At 44.6% G+C, this 17,792-nt stretch overlaps 1 pseudogene; it reads left to right on the plus strand.

The window, feature by feature from the left end:
* Nucleotides 1–15,289: 15,289 nt before the first annotated feature.
* LOC147341264 (sorbitol dehydrogenase pseudogene) lies at nt 15,290–17,261 on the plus strand (annotated as a pseudogene).
* Nucleotides 17,262–17,792: the final 531 nt, after the last annotated feature.

Genomic DNA, 17,792 nt, shown 5'->3' on the forward strand with positions numbered 1-17,792 from the left:
CGTTCTTAATCCTTCCCTCCGACACTTCTTCAGCCTGAGCTGTGTATAACTTTATTCATACAAAATGTAGGGTTTTTTCTCATGTATGTTGCTGCCAGAAATGCCTTGAAATCACAAACTGTCTTCAAAAGAGCAGACACACACAGTGTTTGAGCACAATTTAGATGCAAGTTTCGAAAAGATTTAAACTGGTTTCATTCCCATTTTGATACTAATGAAGGAAATAGGTTAAAAAATGAAAGAGGAACTGCCTCTTTATTGGGGACTTTGGCAGATCATTTTCTGTTTACAAACAAAATGCTAAAATAAAGTATGTGCTGCTCTTAACACGGGTGCAATGGGTTAGTGAAAGTGAAAGTCTCTCAGTCATGTCCAATTCTTTGCAACCCCATGGACTATACAGTCCATGGAATTTTCCAGGCCAGAATACTGGAGTGGGTAGCCATTCCCTTCTCCAGGGGATCTTCCCAACCCAGGGATCAAACCCAGGTCTTGCAGGCGGATTCTTTACCAGCTGAGCCAGAAAGGAAGACCAAGAATACTGGAGTGGGTAGCCTATCCCTTCTCCAGGGAATCTTCCTGACCCAGGAATTGAACCAGGGTCTCCTGCATTGCAGGTGGATTCTTTACCAACTGAGCTATCAGGGAAGCCCAATGGGTTAGTGAATACCCATTAAAAGACACACATGCAACATAAGTCAATCAAAAGCTATAGGAAAGACTGTCTCTACCTTCGATCAGGAGGATTTTTCATTTATGCCTTATTGTCATTGCCGGGAGAAGGGAATGGCAACCCACTCCAGTATTCTTGCCTGGAGAATTCCATGGACAGGGGAGCCAGGTAGGCTACAGTCCATGGGGTCACAAAGAGTCTGACATGACTGAGAAACTAACACTACAGTCAATGAGCCAAAGTTATCATAGCAACAGTAATGGGATGTTACTAACAAGAGCCTTCTCCCAATGTTTAACCTTGGTTGCAAGCTTTGCAGAAGGTTCCTGCCATGGCATTGCTGACAATAGCAGGCATCAGTTATGTGGCCTTAAATGACTAAGGACCAAGTTAGAGCATCAGGAAGTGGCTGCCACTCTCTAATGAGGGCATTCAGGAAGAGTGGATAAATTAGAAAGAAAATAATTATAAACTGGACTGTGATCAGCACCTTTATATAGCCATCAGTGCTAATCATCTGTCTTCAGGGCCCAGTGGAATTGGGGACTGGTTTTCATGGGCAGTGCTTTTCATCCAAAGACACAGGCTTTCAGCTATGTTGCTGGTAGTGAGGTTCCACAGCCACCCTCTCCTTCTCACCCACCCCCCAGTCCCTTGGAGCAAACACATGTGGAAAACCAGCTGGTAGGGTTGAAAAAGCAGGGTAGGGCCAAAGAAGGGGGCAAAGCTAACTGCTGCCCATGGGATCCAGCCCTGACCTTGACCTCATTAGCTCCAGGTTCCGACTGAACTAAATCAGCCCAGATGGCTTTAGGAATAAGGTAAAGATCGACTTCAGGAAAAAATGGAGAAATAAATTAACAGCTTGCTAGCCTTAAAAGGATCAGGAGGTATGGTAAGGAAGACATTCTAGTGGATTTTCATAGTGAAAACTTGCCAGAACATTTCAAGTTCCATATGTTTTACTGTGATTACTATTATTTTCAACTAAAGATGTGAAATTTAACTTATTTTCTCCAAAGAGAAGTACTAAAATTCTAATTTTAGAATTTTAGATTTTTAAAAAAATAAGACCCCTGAAGCCTTTCCTTTGAATAAAATGCATTTGTCCTGATACACTTTTCAAGGGAAGAAATAGAACTAATATTCACTGAGTATCAGTTCCCACTATCACCTTTCATTCTCACACTAATGTCTCAACCAGCAAGGTGTTATTATTGTCGACCTTGAAACCTGAGGTCAAGAGGGGTTAACTAATTTGCCCAAGGTCATACATATATATATATATATATTAATAGTTCAGTTCAGTCATTCAGTCGTGTCCGACTCTTTGTGACCCCATAAATCGCAGCACGCCAGGCCTCCCTGTCCATCACCAACTCCTGGAGTTCACCCAAACTCATGTCCATCGAGTCCGTGATGCCATCCGGCCATCTCATCCTCCGTCGTCCCCCTCTCCTCCCGCCCCCAATACCACCCAGCATCAGGGTCTTTTCCAATGAGTCAACTCTTCGCTTGAGGTGGCCTAAGTACTGGAGTTTCAGCTTTAGCATCAGTCCTTCCAATGAACACCCAGGACTGATCTCCTTTAGGAAGGACTGGTTGGACCTCCTTGCACTCCAAGGGACTCTCAAGAGCCTTCTCCAACACCACAGTTCAAAAGCATCAATTCTTCAGCACTCAGCTTTCTTCACAGTCCAACTCTCACATCAACACACGACCACTGGAAAAAGCATAGCCTTGACTAGACGGACTTTTGTTGGCAAAGTAATGTCTCTGCTTTTCAATATGCTATCTAGGTTGGTCATAACTTTCCTTCCAAGGAGCAAGTGTCTTTTAATTTCATGGCTGCAGTCACCATCTGTAGTGATTTTGGAGCCCCAAAAAATAAAGTCAGCCACTGTTTCCACTGTTTCCCCATCTATTTCCCATGAAGTGATGGGACCAGATGCCATGATCTTAGTTTTTTGAGTGTTGAGCTTTAAGCCAACTTTTTCACTCTCCTCTTTCACTTTCATCAAGAGGCTTTTTAGTTCTTCTTCACTTTCTGCCATAAGGGTGGTGTCATCTGCATATCTGAGGTTATTGATATTTCTCCCAGCAATCTTGATTCCAGCTTGTGCTTCTTCCAACCCAGCGTTTCTCATGATGTACTCTGCATATAAGTTAAATAAGCAGGGTGACATTATACAGCCTTGACGTACTCCTTTTCCTATTTGGAACCAGTGTGTTGTTCCATGTCCAGTTCTAACTGTTGCTTCCTGATCTGCATATAGGTTTCTCAAGAGGCAGGTCAGGTGGTCTGGTATTCCCATCTCTTTCAGAATTGTCCACAGTTTATTGTGATCCACACAGTCAAAGGCTTTGGCATAGTCAATAAGGCAGAAATAGATGTTTTTCTGGAACTCTCTTGCTTTTTCGATGATCCAGCAGATGTTGGCAATTTGATCTCTGGTTCCTCTGCCTTTTCTAAAACCAGCTTGAACATCTGGAAGTTCATGGTTCATGTATTGCTGAAGAGGAATTTGAAATTCCTTCTGTCTCCCCTGGAGAAGGCAATGGCACCCCACTCCAGTACTCTTGCCTGGAAAATCCCATGGATGGAGGAGCCTGGTAGGCTGCAGTCAATGGGTTTGCTAAGAGTTGGACACAACTGAGCGACTTCCCTTTCACTTTTCACTTTCATGCATTGGAGAACGAAATGGCAACCCACTCCAGTGTTCTTGCCTGGAGAATCCCAGGGATGGGGGAGCCTGGTGGGCTGCCGTCTATGGGGTCGCACAGAGTCGGACACGACTGAAGTGACTTAGCAGCTTAGCAGCTGTCTCCCCTTGAAGCCCCCCCAGCTGTCTGCACTACCAAATCATTTACCATTGAGAGTACATAAAATAATTACAGGGAGTGTTTGCTAAGAATGTCTGTGTGGTTCAAAAGTAAGTCAATAGTCCTTATCAAATTATTAACTTATACCAGAAAAGATCGTCTGGAGCACTTGTATGGCAACAGCTGGTTTGTGTCTTCCCGCAGCTCCCAAAGTTATATCAGTGAAAATATTGAGCTAAATGGCTTCCGAATTTATTAGAAAAAAACGTGAAACATAGTTTTGATGTTGGAGGAAGGAAAATACATTGTACATGGATAGTTGGAGCATTATGGTACAATGTTTTCTGTGACCCTATGCAAGTGCAGTTCAGTGACCTAATTAATGGCTAGAATATGGCTTGGATGCTGGAGGGCAGGGCAGCATAGTTGTTCCCAGGCTGGGTTTGGCAAAAAGATAGATCAACACCTGGGGCTTCTCTAGTGGCACAGTATCCAGGTGGTAAAGTATCTGCCTGCCAATGCAGAGGACACAGGAGAAGCAAGTTTGATCCCTGAGTTGGATGATCCCCTGAAGAAGAAAATGGCAACCCATTCCAGTATTCTTGCCTGGAGAATTCCATGGACAGGGGAGCCTGGCAGGCTACAGTCCATGGGATCTCAAAGAGTTGGACACAACTGAGCACACATGCATACACACATAGATTAAGACCTGTGTAAGACAACACATGTTTAGCAGCACCTGGATCAGAATACCAGCTTAGTATAGAGTTAGAAGAGGGTGTTTGCTATGACCAGTGTGTTCTCTCAGCAAAACTCTATTAGCCTTTGCCCTGTTTCATTCTGTACTCCAAGGCCAAATGTGCTTGTTACTCCAGGTGTTTCTTGACTTCCTACTTTTGCATTCCAGTCCCCTATAATGAAAAGAACATCTTTTTTGGGTGTTAGTTCTAGAAGGTCTTGTAGGTCTTCAGAGAACCATTCAACTTGAGCTTCTTCAGCATTACTGGTTGGGGCATAGACTTGAATTACCATGATATTGAATGGTTTGCCTTGGAAATGAACAGAGATCATTCTATCGTTTTTGAGATTGCATCCAAGTACTGCATTTTGGACTCTTTTGTTGACTATGATGGCTACTCCATTTATTCTAAGAGATTCTTCCCACAGTAGTAGATATAATGGTCATCTGAGTTAAATTCACCCATTCCAGTCCATTTCAGTTCGCTGATTCCTAGAATGTCGACATTCACTCTTGCCATCTCTTATTTGACCACTTCCAATTTGCCTTGATTCATGGACCTAACATTCCAGGTTCCTATGCAATATTGCTCTTTACAGCATCGAACCTTGCTTCTATCACCAGTCCCATCTACAACTGGGTGTTGTTTTTGCTTTGGCTCCATCCCTTAAATCTTTCTGGAGTTATTTCTCCACTGATCTCCAGTCGCATATTGGGCACCTACTGACACCATCATCTTTCAGTGTCCTATCTTTTTGCCTTTTCATACTGTTCATGGGGTTCTCAAGGCAAGAATGCTGAAGTGGTTTGCCATTCCCTTCTCCAGTGGACCACACTTCATCAGAACTCTCCACCACGACCCGTCCATCTTGGGTGGCCTTACAGGGCATGGCTCATAGTTTCATTGTGTTAGACAAGGCTGTGGTCCATGTGATTAGATTGGTTAATTTTCTGTGATTATGGTTTTCAGTCTGATGGTGATCCCTCTGACAGAGAAGAATAAGAGGCTTATGGAAGCTTCCTGATGGGAGAGACTGACTGAGGGGAAACTGGGTCTTGTTCTAATGGGCAGGGCCATACTCAGTAAATCTTTAATCCAATTTTCTGTTGATGGGTGGAGCTGTGTTCCCTCCCTGCTGTTAACCTGGGGCCAAACTATGGTGGAGGTAATGAAGATAATGGTGATCTCCTTCAAAAGATCCCATGCATGTACTACTTCACTCAATGCCCCCAACCCTGCAGCAGCCCACAACCTACCCATGCCTCTGCTGGAGACTCCTGGACACTCACAGGCAAGTCTGGGCAAGTCTCTTGTTGGGTCCCTGCTCCTATCTCCTGGGTCCCGGTGCACAAGTTTCTGTTTGTGCCCTCCAAGAGTCTATTTCCCAGTCCTGTGTAAATTCTGGCAGCTCTATGGTGGGTTTAATGGCCACCTCCTCCAAGAGGGCTTATGCCAAACCCAAGTCTGCTGCACCCAGAGCCCCTGCCCCTGCGGCAGTCCACTGCTGAACCGTACCTCCATAGGAGATGCTCAAACATAGTTCTTTCTCAGTCTTTGTGAGGTCCCTGGGTCCTGGTGTGCACAAGGTTTGTTTGAGCCCTCTGAGTGTCTCTGGCAGGAATGGGGTTTGATTCTAAAGGTGAATTCACTCTCTAACCGTCTTGCTGGGGCTTCTCCTTTGCCCTTGAACTGGTCATAGCAAACACCCTCTTCCAACAACACAAGAGAAGACTCTACACATGGATATCACCAGATGGTCAACATCAAAATCAGACTGATTATATTCTTTGCAGCCAAAAATGGAGAAGCTCTATACAGTCAGCAAAAACAAGACTGGGAGCTGACTGTGACTCAGACCATGAAATCTTTATTGCAAAATTCAGACTTAAATTGAAAAAAGTAGGGAAAGCCACTAGACAATTAAGGTATGATTTAAATCAAATCCCTTACAATTATACAGTGAAAGTGACAAATATATTTAAGGGACTAGATCTGACAGACAGAGTGCCTGATGAACTATGGATGGAGGTTCAGGAGATTGTACAGGAGACAGGGATAAAGACCACCCCCAAGAAAAAGAAATGCAAAAAAGCAAAATGGTGATCTGAGGAGGCCTTACAAATAGCTGTGAAAAGAAGAAAAGCAAAAAGCAGAGGAGAATAGGAAAGATATACCCATTTGAATTCAGAGTTCCAAAGAATAGCAAGGAGAGATAAGAAAGCCTTCCTCAGCGATCAGTGCAAAGAAATAGAGGAAAACAATAGAATGGGAAAGACTAGAGATCTCTTCAAGAAAATTAGAAATGCCAAGGCAACATATAATGCAAAGATGGGCTCAATAAAGGACAGAAATGGTACAGACCTAACAGAAGCAGAAGACATTAAGGAGAAGTGGCAAGAATACACAGAAGAACTGTACAAAAAAAGATTTTCATGATCGAGATAATCACGATGGTGTGATCACTCACCTAGAGCCAGACATCCTGGAATGTAAAATCAAGTGGACCTTAGGAAGCATGACTACGAACAAAGCTAGTGGAAGTGATGGAATTCCAGTTGAGCTATTTCAAATCCTGAAAGATGATGCTGTGAAAGTGCTGCACTCAATATGCCAGCAAATTTGGAAAATGCAGCAGTGGCCACAGGACTGGAAAAGGTCAGTTTTCATTCCAATACCAAAAAAGGCAATGCCAAAGAATGCTCAAACTACTGCACAATTGCACTCATCTCACACACTAGTAAAGTAATGCTCAAAATTCTCCAAGCCAGGGTTCAGCAATACATGAACCGTGAACTTCCAGATGTTCAAGCTGGTTTTAGAGAAGGCAGAGGAACCAGAGATCAAATTGCCAACATCCGCTGGATCATTGAAAAAGCAAGAGAGTTCCAGAAAAACATCTATTTCTGTTTTATTGACTATCCCAAAGCCTTTGACTGTGTGGATCACAGCAAACTGTGGACAATTCTGAAAGAGATGGGAATACCAGACCACCTGACCTGCCTCTTGAGAAACCTATATGCAGATCAGGAAGCAATGGTTAGAACTGGACATGGAACAACACACTGGTTCCAAATAGGAAAAGGAGTACGTCAAGGCTGTATATTGTCACCCTGCTTATTTAACTTATATGCAGAGTAGATCATGAGAAACACTGGGCTGGATGAAGCACAAGCTGGAATCAAGATTGCTGGGAGAAATATCAATAACCTCAGATATGCAGATGACACCACCCTCATGGCAGAAAGTGAAGAAGAACTAAAGAGTCTCTTGATGAAAGTGAAAGAGGAGAGTAAAAAAGTTGGCTTAAAGCTCAACATTCAGAAAACTGAGATCATGGCATCTGGTCCCATCACTTCATGGGAAATAGATGGGGAAACAGTGGAAATAGTGGCTGACTTTATTTTTCTGGGCTCCAAAATCACTGCAGATGGTGATTGCAGCCATGAAACTAAAAGATGCTTACTCCTTGGAAGGAAAGTTATGACCAACCTAGACAGCATATTGAAAAGCAGAGACATTACTTTGTCAACAAAGGTCCGTCTAGTCAAGGTTGTGGTTTTTCCAGTGGTCATGTATGGATGTGAGAGTTGGACTGTGAAGAAAGCTGAGTGCCGAAGAATTGATGCTTTTGAACTGTGGTGTTGGAGAAGACTCTTGAGAGTCCCTTGGACTGCAAGGAGATCCAGCCAGTCCATCCTAATGAGATCAGCCCTGGGTGTTCATTGGTAAGACTGATGTTGAAGCTGAAACTCCAATACTTTCATCACCTGATGCGAAGAGCTGACTCATTTGAAAAAACCCTGATGCTGGGAAAGATTGAGGGCAGGAGGAGAAGGGAACGACAGAGGTTGAGATGGTTGGATGGCATCACTGACTCAATGGACATGGGTTTGGGTGAACTCTGGGAGTTTTGATGGACTGGGAGGCCTGGTTTGCTGTGGTTCATGGGGTCACAAAGAGTCGGACATGACTGAGTGACTGAACTAAACTGAACTGATGTATGGATGTGAGAGTTGGACCGTAAAGAAAGCTGAGCTCCGAAGAATTAATGCTTTTGAACCGTGGTTTTGGAGAAGACTCTTGAGAGTCCCTTGGACTGCGAGGAGATCGAACAAGTCAATCCTAAAGGAAATCAGTCCTGAATATTCATTGGAAGGACTGATGTTGAAGCCGAAGCTCCAATATTTTGCCCACCTGATGCAAAAAGCAGACTCATTGGAAATGACCCTGAGGCTGGGAAAATTGAAGGCAGGAAGAAAAGGGGACGACAGAGGATGAGATGATTGGATGGCATCACTGACTCGATGGACATGAGTTTGAGCGAGCTCCAGGAGTTGGTGATGGATAGGGAAGTCTGGCATGCTGCAGTCCATGGGTTCACAAAGAATTTCAGACATGACTGAGCATCTAAAATGAGAACTGAGTGGATATAAGAAAATCTCTCATTGTGGTTTAGATTTGCATTTCCCCTATGACTAATAATGTTGAAAATCTTTTCATATGCTTCTTGGGTATTTGCATATCTTCCTTGGAGAAGTCATGGTTTCATTTTGATTCTCCAAGAGGTGTGGGAAGCATTGTGTGGCAGGTAGGGCCATCTGGAATAGAAATAGTAACGCTGATAATCCATATTAAATATCCACTAAGCCCTTTGACCACATTACAGAATTAAAGAGCTTAATTTATAGGAAAAAGAAAATCCATTTTTCTAATGGCAACAAAAATTGTTCTATTCATGTGGCCTTAGCTGAGAATGAAGAAGAACTGTTTAATGGGGGAAGCTTGTTTAGCAGGAAGAACAACTTACTCATCCCTAAGCCTCAAAATTCCAGAACATCTTATTGGAACCCAGATTCTGCCAGGATCATTCGTGTGCACCCTTGTGTATGTTGGAATAACAGCAAAAGTCTATCATAAATGTGCACCTTATTTCTTTATTTCTCAACTTAATTGGGTGCATTCCACTGTGCTTTAGTTGACCCTAGAGAAACTTTTTCCTCTATGTTTGGAAAAAAATTCACGTATTTCTCTTCACTGAAAATGAACTCTTATCAGAGAATAGTTTGAATATACATTTCTTCTATACTAGATTATTGCATCAGGATTCCCTTAGGAGGATTTGCAGTATTGCTATCAGAGGCCTAAGGTTGAGATGACTACCCATCCCTGGAAGGGCTCTGGATAACCTGATAAATTCAGACATTTGGAAATACTTGGTCAGCAGTCTGTGACAAACAGGGAAGGCAAAGGAAAACAGAACTCCAAAAGTCATCAATCTAAATTAATTAACCCAGTGACATTGTCATAGAATTTTAGCTCCACTGCAGAAACCAAGTGAATTCAGGTAGGTAAGCTTTTTTTGTTGTGGGATGTTTATTTACAATGAACTGCAGAAGAGGGTTAATCTAATGGGATGCAGGACTGCATTGGAGGTGAAATGCTTTGTGACCAACATCCATTTGAGGTATCAATTAACTTTTAATTCTCAGAAGGAAACAAAAGCAGCCCTGCACAAAGACTAAATTGGGGGTGGTATAAGGGGCACAGAGCTCATGGAAACTCGGGCCTGCTACCTTTTTTGTAGCAGGGAAAGGCCTCCTTATCTAACACAAAGGGGCTGAAGAGTAGGGAGGGAGAAGGGTGAATTGGTGTGTGGCCTGTTAACTCAATGATGTTTCTAAAGCCTGAATAGAAGAGTCAAAGCCACCCAAGTCAAAACAGCACTAAGTCAATAGCTTGGCTGAGACATCATGACCTGAATGGAAATGCAAATGGTTCAGTCCAGTAACGGCTTTGGGTGTCACTTGGTCCACCAGCTCTTCCTTCCGTAGAACCTTTTCTGCTGCCCACAGAAGAGCAAATCACCTTTTTAGATACTGGATCCCAACTCCAGGGAAAACCCAGTATGTGCCAAACCAAATTAAGAGAGCACAAAAATTATAGGGTGGTAATTCCCAATTAAAAACAGAATATTTACAGCACTCAAGGTTTCCCTAGAGTCCTTTTAAACCACGAGCCATGTGATTTTGAAAAAGTGGCAGCTGTGGCCCTACAGAGGCATCTCACGTCCAACAGGGAAGAAAATTCTCTCCATAAAGTACTGTTGTGGACATATTCAGCTTCCGACCACCAGACAACACAGGAGTATATAATTAGTTTGTTTTCCAAAGAGGGAACCACCTCATGCTTTTCTTCAAATTCAATCAAAACATACACGTTCTAAATAGAAACACGTTCATTCGAAACCCCTTTGCCTGAGCAGCTGTCTGGGCCAGGCCTGGTCGAAGAGCCTCATTGTATTCATCTCTGCACTCCAGCCAGTAAATGCTCGGCTTTGTTCCCCCCACCAGCGGAGGCAGTCAGGCTGTGTCAATGGGCTCAGCGGCCCTAATGATGGGAGGCAGGTGTCCTCAGAGCCTGCCCAGGTGAGGGGGTCAGCCTGGGTAGCATGACTCGCTCACTTGTCCTCAGTTTACAAAGCTATCTTCCCCACCCGCCCCCAGTCAATTAATTACTGCCATCAGCGTGCTCACCCCTCACAAGTGAAAGGAGTATACTCAGGCCTGCTTGGGACTTTTGCAACTATTCAAGAGCTCTGAAGACAACCGAGAGCCACTCTTTTCCAAAGGAGGTGGGGTGGTGAAGCTCTCTCCAACAACTCTATAACATGAAATCATAACAATATGAAAGAAATAAGCAGCTGCTCAAGCCTTATGAAGTAGTTGCTGACAGCACCAAGGTGGCCTCTGGGCAAATGCCCATCAGGACAAACAGACTCATATTCTCAAGTTCCCCCCAAAAAAGTGAAGGCCGTGTTCTTGTCCTTAGTTAATTTAAAAATGTCCATGCAGGAGATGAGCCAAGTAGACAGAGTAAGAATCACCTCTTACGCTTGTGCATTCTCAAGGCCCCAATCTGCACCTCCTCTCATTTTGTCTTCCACAGTCCAGGGAGGTAGGCAAGGTGAGAAACCACAGCCTCACATAACAGATGAGGAAAGCAAGTTCAGAGAGGTTAAGGGATGTGCCTGTAGTCACACAGCTAATCAGCACAAGAACTAGGGCCAGAACCCAGGCATAAAAGCAAATAGAGCTGAAGCCGAAGCTACAGTTGGAGTTGCAGAGGTGGTCTTGCAAGGTCCAGGGGAGTGCAGCTTGGTTAGTCAGGGCAAGCTCTGCCGGGAAGGAAACTGGCTTCTGATGGCCTGGAAGGGAGACTGAGTTCTTCTGTACAAAGAGCTCACCACTGGCATTGGAACCCAATTTGTGATGCTCTGTTTATTCTGCCTACATGGGATTTTAGTGTTTCTAAAAAAGACCTCGCAGGATCCCAGAGGTTCTCCTGTATGCAGAGATTCTGCCTAATAACAGTTTCTGAACTCCTGCACAGGGAGCCCTCTCTTCAAGAGTCACCAAATATCACCTGTCTGCTGGCTTCAGGGTCCATTTGAGTAGGCATTATATTATTATAACCTGCCTTAATTCTAGGAGGCTGAATTAGTGTCCAGGCAATCTTGCCTAATGTGGGATCATTTTATTTTAGGTTCTCTCTCTCTCTCTCTCTCTTTTTTTTTGTCTGTGCTTGGGCATGCAGGATCTTAGTTCCCTGACCAGGGATCGAACCAGCACTCCCTGCAGAGGCAACACAGAGTCTTAACCACTAGACTACCAGAGAAGTCCCAGGTGAGATAATTTTTCACCAAAGTGGCATCTGTCCAAGGCACTGAGAGGAAACAGCTGTCTCTCTGCAGCCTAATGACTAAGAGTCAGTCAGTTTCTGGGTTCAAATCCCAGCTTGGCCATTCGCCATCTCTGTGACCTGGGGCCAATGATTTAAATCTCTCTGAGGCTCAGTTGACTGATCTGTATAAGGGTGAAAGTGTTAGTCACTCAGTCGTGTCCAACTCTTTGTGACCCCATGGAATATAGCCTGCCAGGCTCCTCTGTCATGGAATTCCCCAGGCAAGAATACTGGAGTGGGTATCTCTTCCCTCCTCCAGGGGATCTTCCCAACCCAAGGATCGAACCCAGCTCTCTCACATTGCCAGCAGATTCTTTACCATCTGAGCCACCAGGGAAGTATGAAAGTGAGTCGTTCAGTCGTGTCCAACTCTTTGCGACCCCATGGACTATACAGTCCATGATATTCTCCAAGCCAGAATACTGGAGTGAGTAGCCTTTCCCTTCTCCAGGGGATCTTCCCAACGCAGGGATCAAACCCAGGTCTCCCACATTGCAGGCAGATTCTTTACCAGCTGAGCCACAAGGGAAGCTGCTGTTGGGGTTAATAATGAAGATTAAGTTAGATCATGCACAAAAATCAGTCTAGTGCCTGGTGTACAAGGTATACTTATTATATTTCAGCTGTTAAAATTATTATTTTTCTTGCTTTGACATTTAAATGTGCTGCTGCTGCTGCTGCTAAGTCACTTCAGTCGTGTCCAACTCTGTGTGACCCCATAGACAGCAGCCCACCAGGCTCCCCCGTCCCTGGGATTCTCCAGGCAAGAACACTGGAGTGGGTTGCCATTTCCTCCTCCAATGCATGAAAGTGAAAAGTGAAAGTGAAGTCGCTCAGCCGTGTCCGACCCTCAGTGACCCCATGGACCGCAGCCTACCAGGCTCCTCTGTCCATGGGATTTTCCAGCCAGGAGTACTGGAGTGGGGTGCCATCGCCTTCTATCAACTGTTAAATGGTGAACACAGTATCTGACACAAGGTAAGTGCTATGCTATTGTTACCTTCCATAATCATAATGTAGTATTATTATATATAATACATTATATTATGTAGTAATAGCATTATTAGTGTCTCACTCTGCTCCCCTCCTCATGTCTTATCCTGCAATCAAACTCATCTCCCTCTTCTGTGCCTTTGCATGTGCTTTGCCCTTTAATTGGACGGAACTCCCATTTTTGGTTTTGTCTAATAACTTGGTTTCTCTTTCAAGACTCAAATCAGGAGGCATGTCTTCCAGGAAGTTTCTGAAAACTCCCAAGGATGAGATTGCTGCCCCATGACACCCTGTGTGCTTCCCCCACAACAGCACCCACCACACTCTCATAACCCCTGGTCTACACTAGACTGTGTGCTTTTTGGGGACAAGCACTCTTTTGTATCTCCTGCATCCCTCTCTGCCTAACACCTAGCAGAGGGTAGACCTACATACATTTGTTGAAGAAATGATTCATGACGGCAATGACAATCATGATTATAATTACCAATAACAATGCAGCCTATGAAGAATCTGTGAAAACAAATATTTAACGGCAACAGTACCATGTCTACAAATACCATCTTATGCTGGATGAAGGTGCTGTTGTGGTGCTGTGGAGGGTGTGCACAAAGAGCTCTACCTGTTCTGTAACTCCCCCTTTCCTGTGGCCCATAGCTCCTCTCAAGCTACCTGAACAAAATCTGAACACCACCAAGGATGACTGACTGAGGCAAGACCCAAGGGACCACCCTCCAGTGTGTCCCTTTTCCCCCATGGCATTTCCACACGGAACATCCTTTCTGTTACAGGAATATTCCTGAATCACATATTCCACAGGTAGCTATGGTCCTATGGAAGACCACTGCATTTGGAGCCAGAAGCCCTGGACTCAAAGCACTGCTCTGCCTCTTACCTGGGGGCACTTACTAACATATGGCAGGGGGCATCTTCCTCTACAGGTGCTGTGGTCAGAATGATTTAACTGGTGAACTAGTTTGTAAAAAATAAATAAGTAACAATGTGGCCCACCATTTAGTCTGGGGAAAAATACTCAAGGACCCCAAGATAAAGGCTATACAGTGACAAACTTTATTTTCTTGGGCTCCAAAATCACAGTAAATGGTAACTGCAGCCACAAAAGAAGCTTGCTCCTTGGAAGAAAAGCCATGATGAAGCTAAATAGTGTATTAAAAAGCAGAGACATCATTTTGCCGACAAGTCTATATGCTCAAAGCTATAGTTTCTCCAATAGTCATGTACAGATGTGAGAGTTGGACCATAAAGAAGGCTGAGTACTGAAGAATTGATGCTTTCAAACTGTGGTGTTGGAAAAGGCTCTTGAGAGTCCCTTGGACTGCAAGGAGATCAAACCAGTCCATCCTAAAAGGAAATCAACCCTGAATATTCATTGGAAGGAAGCTGAAGCTTCAATACTTTGGCTACCTGATGAGAAGAGCTGACTCATCGGAAAAGACCCTGATGCTCGGAAAGATTGAAGGCAGGAGGAGAAGGGGATGACAGAGGATGAAATGGCTGGATGGCACCACCGACTCAGTGGACGAGTTTGAGCAAATTTTGGGAGATAGTGAATGACAAGGAAGCCTGGCACACTGCAGTCCATGGGATCACAAAGAGTCAGACATGAATAACAACAACAAAGTCCAGCTCTAGAAGGAAAAGGGGTGCACATGTTTACTTCCTGACTCCTTAGCATGTGCTCCACCGTCTCCTCCCCTGGCAGCAGCATTGGTAAAACCTAACCTGTTACCCTGGATTAAGGGACAGGTGAACCAAATCAAAGAGGTCTCCAGAACAACAGAGCCACATGATCTTAAGTTAGCTGAACTTAGGTAGCCCAGTTGATCAGAGTCAGGCAGTCACCACTCTGAGATTCAAGAATTAAGAATGGCTTCAGCACTCCTGGCAGTCAGCTCAAGTCGTGCCTCATGAGTCTGGAGCTCTTCCCTCTGCCCCTGGAAAATTACCTCAGCAAACATTTCTTTTTTTTCAACCATGCCTTAGAGCATGTGGGATCTTACTTCCCCGACCAGGGATTGAACCTGTGCCTCCTGCATTGGGAATATGGAACCTTAATCAATGGACCACCAGGGAAGGCCCCCAGCAAGCACTTCCTGAGGCCTGCTAATCTGAACCTCAGCAGCAATCATTTGCCAAGTGCCAAGGACTCTACACAGCTCTCATCCTTACAACTCATTCTTACTCTTCATCTTATGTATGAGATCGCTAAGACTTAAGTAACTTGCCCAAGGTCACAGAGCCAGTCAAAATCAAGGAGAGATTTCCAATCTGAAGCTACTGAAGCTGGGAGTCAGCTTTACTGATGCTAAAGCCCCCATTTGTAGCTGTGCAACCATACTATCAGCTAAGTCCCTAAGTATCAAAGACTGGAAAGGCTACACATATGAGTGAGGCTGTGGCTTTTTTTCTCCAAGAGCTCCTGGTCTAAAAGAACATATAGACACATTGAAAGATAACAGTGATCAGTGCTAGGATAGAGTTCATAAAACAGGATCTGATCCCAGAGAATGGAATAATGAAGTGCAGCTGGCAGGAATTTAGAAAGAGTCTCAAAAGCTGGCCTTCTCCCTTAGTTGTAAATCCAACTGATTTCATTCTTATTCAACCTCTTTCCCCACTTGATTTCTCTCCCTTCCTTTAGTATCTGTCCTTCCTGAAGCTGAATGAAGTGGGCATAAAATCCTTAAGCCACATGTCCCCTCACCGTTGTCCCTGGCACCTTCCCTGCTACATTCCACTCATTGTTGGTGAGCAGATTTTAAAAAGATGACTTTTAAGATTCCTTCTGATCCTTAGAGTTGAAAATTCTCTGAGCAATGTGCTCCAAAGCAGAGAGATTCTCAAGAGCCAACTGCAGAAATTAGCAAAGATCTACTCAACACAACCATGAATTCACCTTGAAAAATTCTGAATTGCTTCCCTATTTTATATACTGTGGGATCCCCAGCTAGAGTTGCCAACAGCTTTCTCTTGGTTTTTAAACTGGATTCAACCACTTTCACAATTTAAAATCTGGGAGAACCCTCCAGGGGCTGCAAACTAAACCATCTCACGAACAGCAGACAGCAGCCCTGACCGGAAAGGAGGGAGGGACAAACATGGCGGCAGCCAAGCCTGACGACCTCTGCTTGGTGGTGCATGGACCCAGAGACCTGCACTTGGAGTACTATCCTATCCCTAAACCAGGCCCAAATGAGGTGCTACTGAAGATACATCCTGTCGGAATTTGTAGTTCAGATGTCCATGGCCGGCAGCATGGTCGAATCAGAAATTTTGTTGTGAAAAAGCCAATGGTGCTAGGGCATAAAGCTTTGAGAACAGTCATAAAAGTGGAATCATCGGTCAAGCACTTATAACCAGGTGATCATGTTGACATTGAGCTTGGAGCTCCTTGAGAAACTTGATGAACTCTGCAAGACTGGCCGATACAATCTGTCACCAACCATCTTCTTCTGTGCCATGCCGCCCGATGATGGGAACCTCTGCCAGTTCTACAAGCACAAGGCTAATTTCTGCTACAAGTTTCCTGACAATGTCACCTTTGAGGAAGGGGCCCTGGTTGAGCCACTGTCTGTGGGGATTCATGCCTGCCGGCAAACTGGAAACAAGGTCCTTGTGTGTGGAGCTGGGCCAGATGGACTGGTCAGTTCCTCACAGCCAAGGCGATGGGTGCAGCTCAAATGGTGGTGACTGATCTGTCAGCCTCTCGGTTGTCTAAAGCCAAGGAAGTTGGGGCTGATTTCATCCTCCGGACTCCAATGAGAGCCCTCAGGAAATAGCCAAGAAAGCAGAAGGTCTTCTGGGCAGCAAGCTGGAAGTCACCATCAAGTGCACAGGAGCAGAGACCTCCATCCAGGCAGATATCTACCAGACTCATCCTGGTGGGCTGGTGCTGGTGGTGCTGGGCTCTGAGATGACCAGTGGGCCCTTCGTGCATGCAGCCACCTGGAAGGTGGATATCAAGGGCATTTCGCTACTGCAAAATGTGGCCAATGGTTATTTCAACACTTGCATCCAAGTTTGTGAATGTAAAGCCCTTGGTCACCCATCGGTTTCCTATGGTGAAAGCTCTGGGGGCTTTTGAAACCTCCAAAAAGGGTTTGGGGTTGAAAGTCATGATCAAGTATGACCCCAATGACCAGAATCCATGATGCGAATTGGGCTCTGTCCTTGTGCCCACTCTCAGCATCTTGGGGCTAAGTGTTTGGCTGGGCAGTGTGAAAGTTTCTTTTGAACAGTAAGAATAATTAATAATTGTGTGTGTGCTCAGTCATATCTGACTCTTGCCAACCCCACGAACTGTAGCCCACCAAGCTCCTCTGTCCATAGGATTTTCCAGGCAAGAATACTGGAGTGGGTTGCCATTTCCTTCTCCAATAATAGTTAAATAATTAATAAAATTATCAAATAATAAAAATAAATAATTGATTCATTGTAAATAGAGAGCTTTACACAGGGGAGCTTGTGTGCCTTAAACATACAAGTAAGGAGAATTTGGGGGAACTTGTAGCCAGAACGACCTGTTTATGCTGATCAGAGTTCAGCAAGTAGAGCAGAGCTTGGCAAGCAGGTGCAGGGAACTCTCCTTCCTCCTACAGTGCCTGGAAGTTGAGTGAGGAAAGAAATCTGCCCCTTGGGTTCCTGCTTCTATTGTGACTGTGGCCAGATGGAGGATGGGAGCTCAGGTATGAAGAGACCTTTTACAACTTTATCAAGACTTAACTGAGCTTCCCTAGTGGCTCAGATGGTAAAGAGCCACCTGATAAAGAATCTGCCTGCAATACAGGAGACCTGGGTTCAAT

This window comes from Bos grunniens, chromosome X (assembly GCF_055505025.1).
Source record: "Bos grunniens cultivar Pamir isolate PY7600 chromosome X, Bosgru_T2T1.0, whole genome shotgun sequence".
Lineage (NCBI taxonomy): Eukaryota > Metazoa > Chordata > Mammalia > Artiodactyla > Bovidae > Bos > Bos grunniens.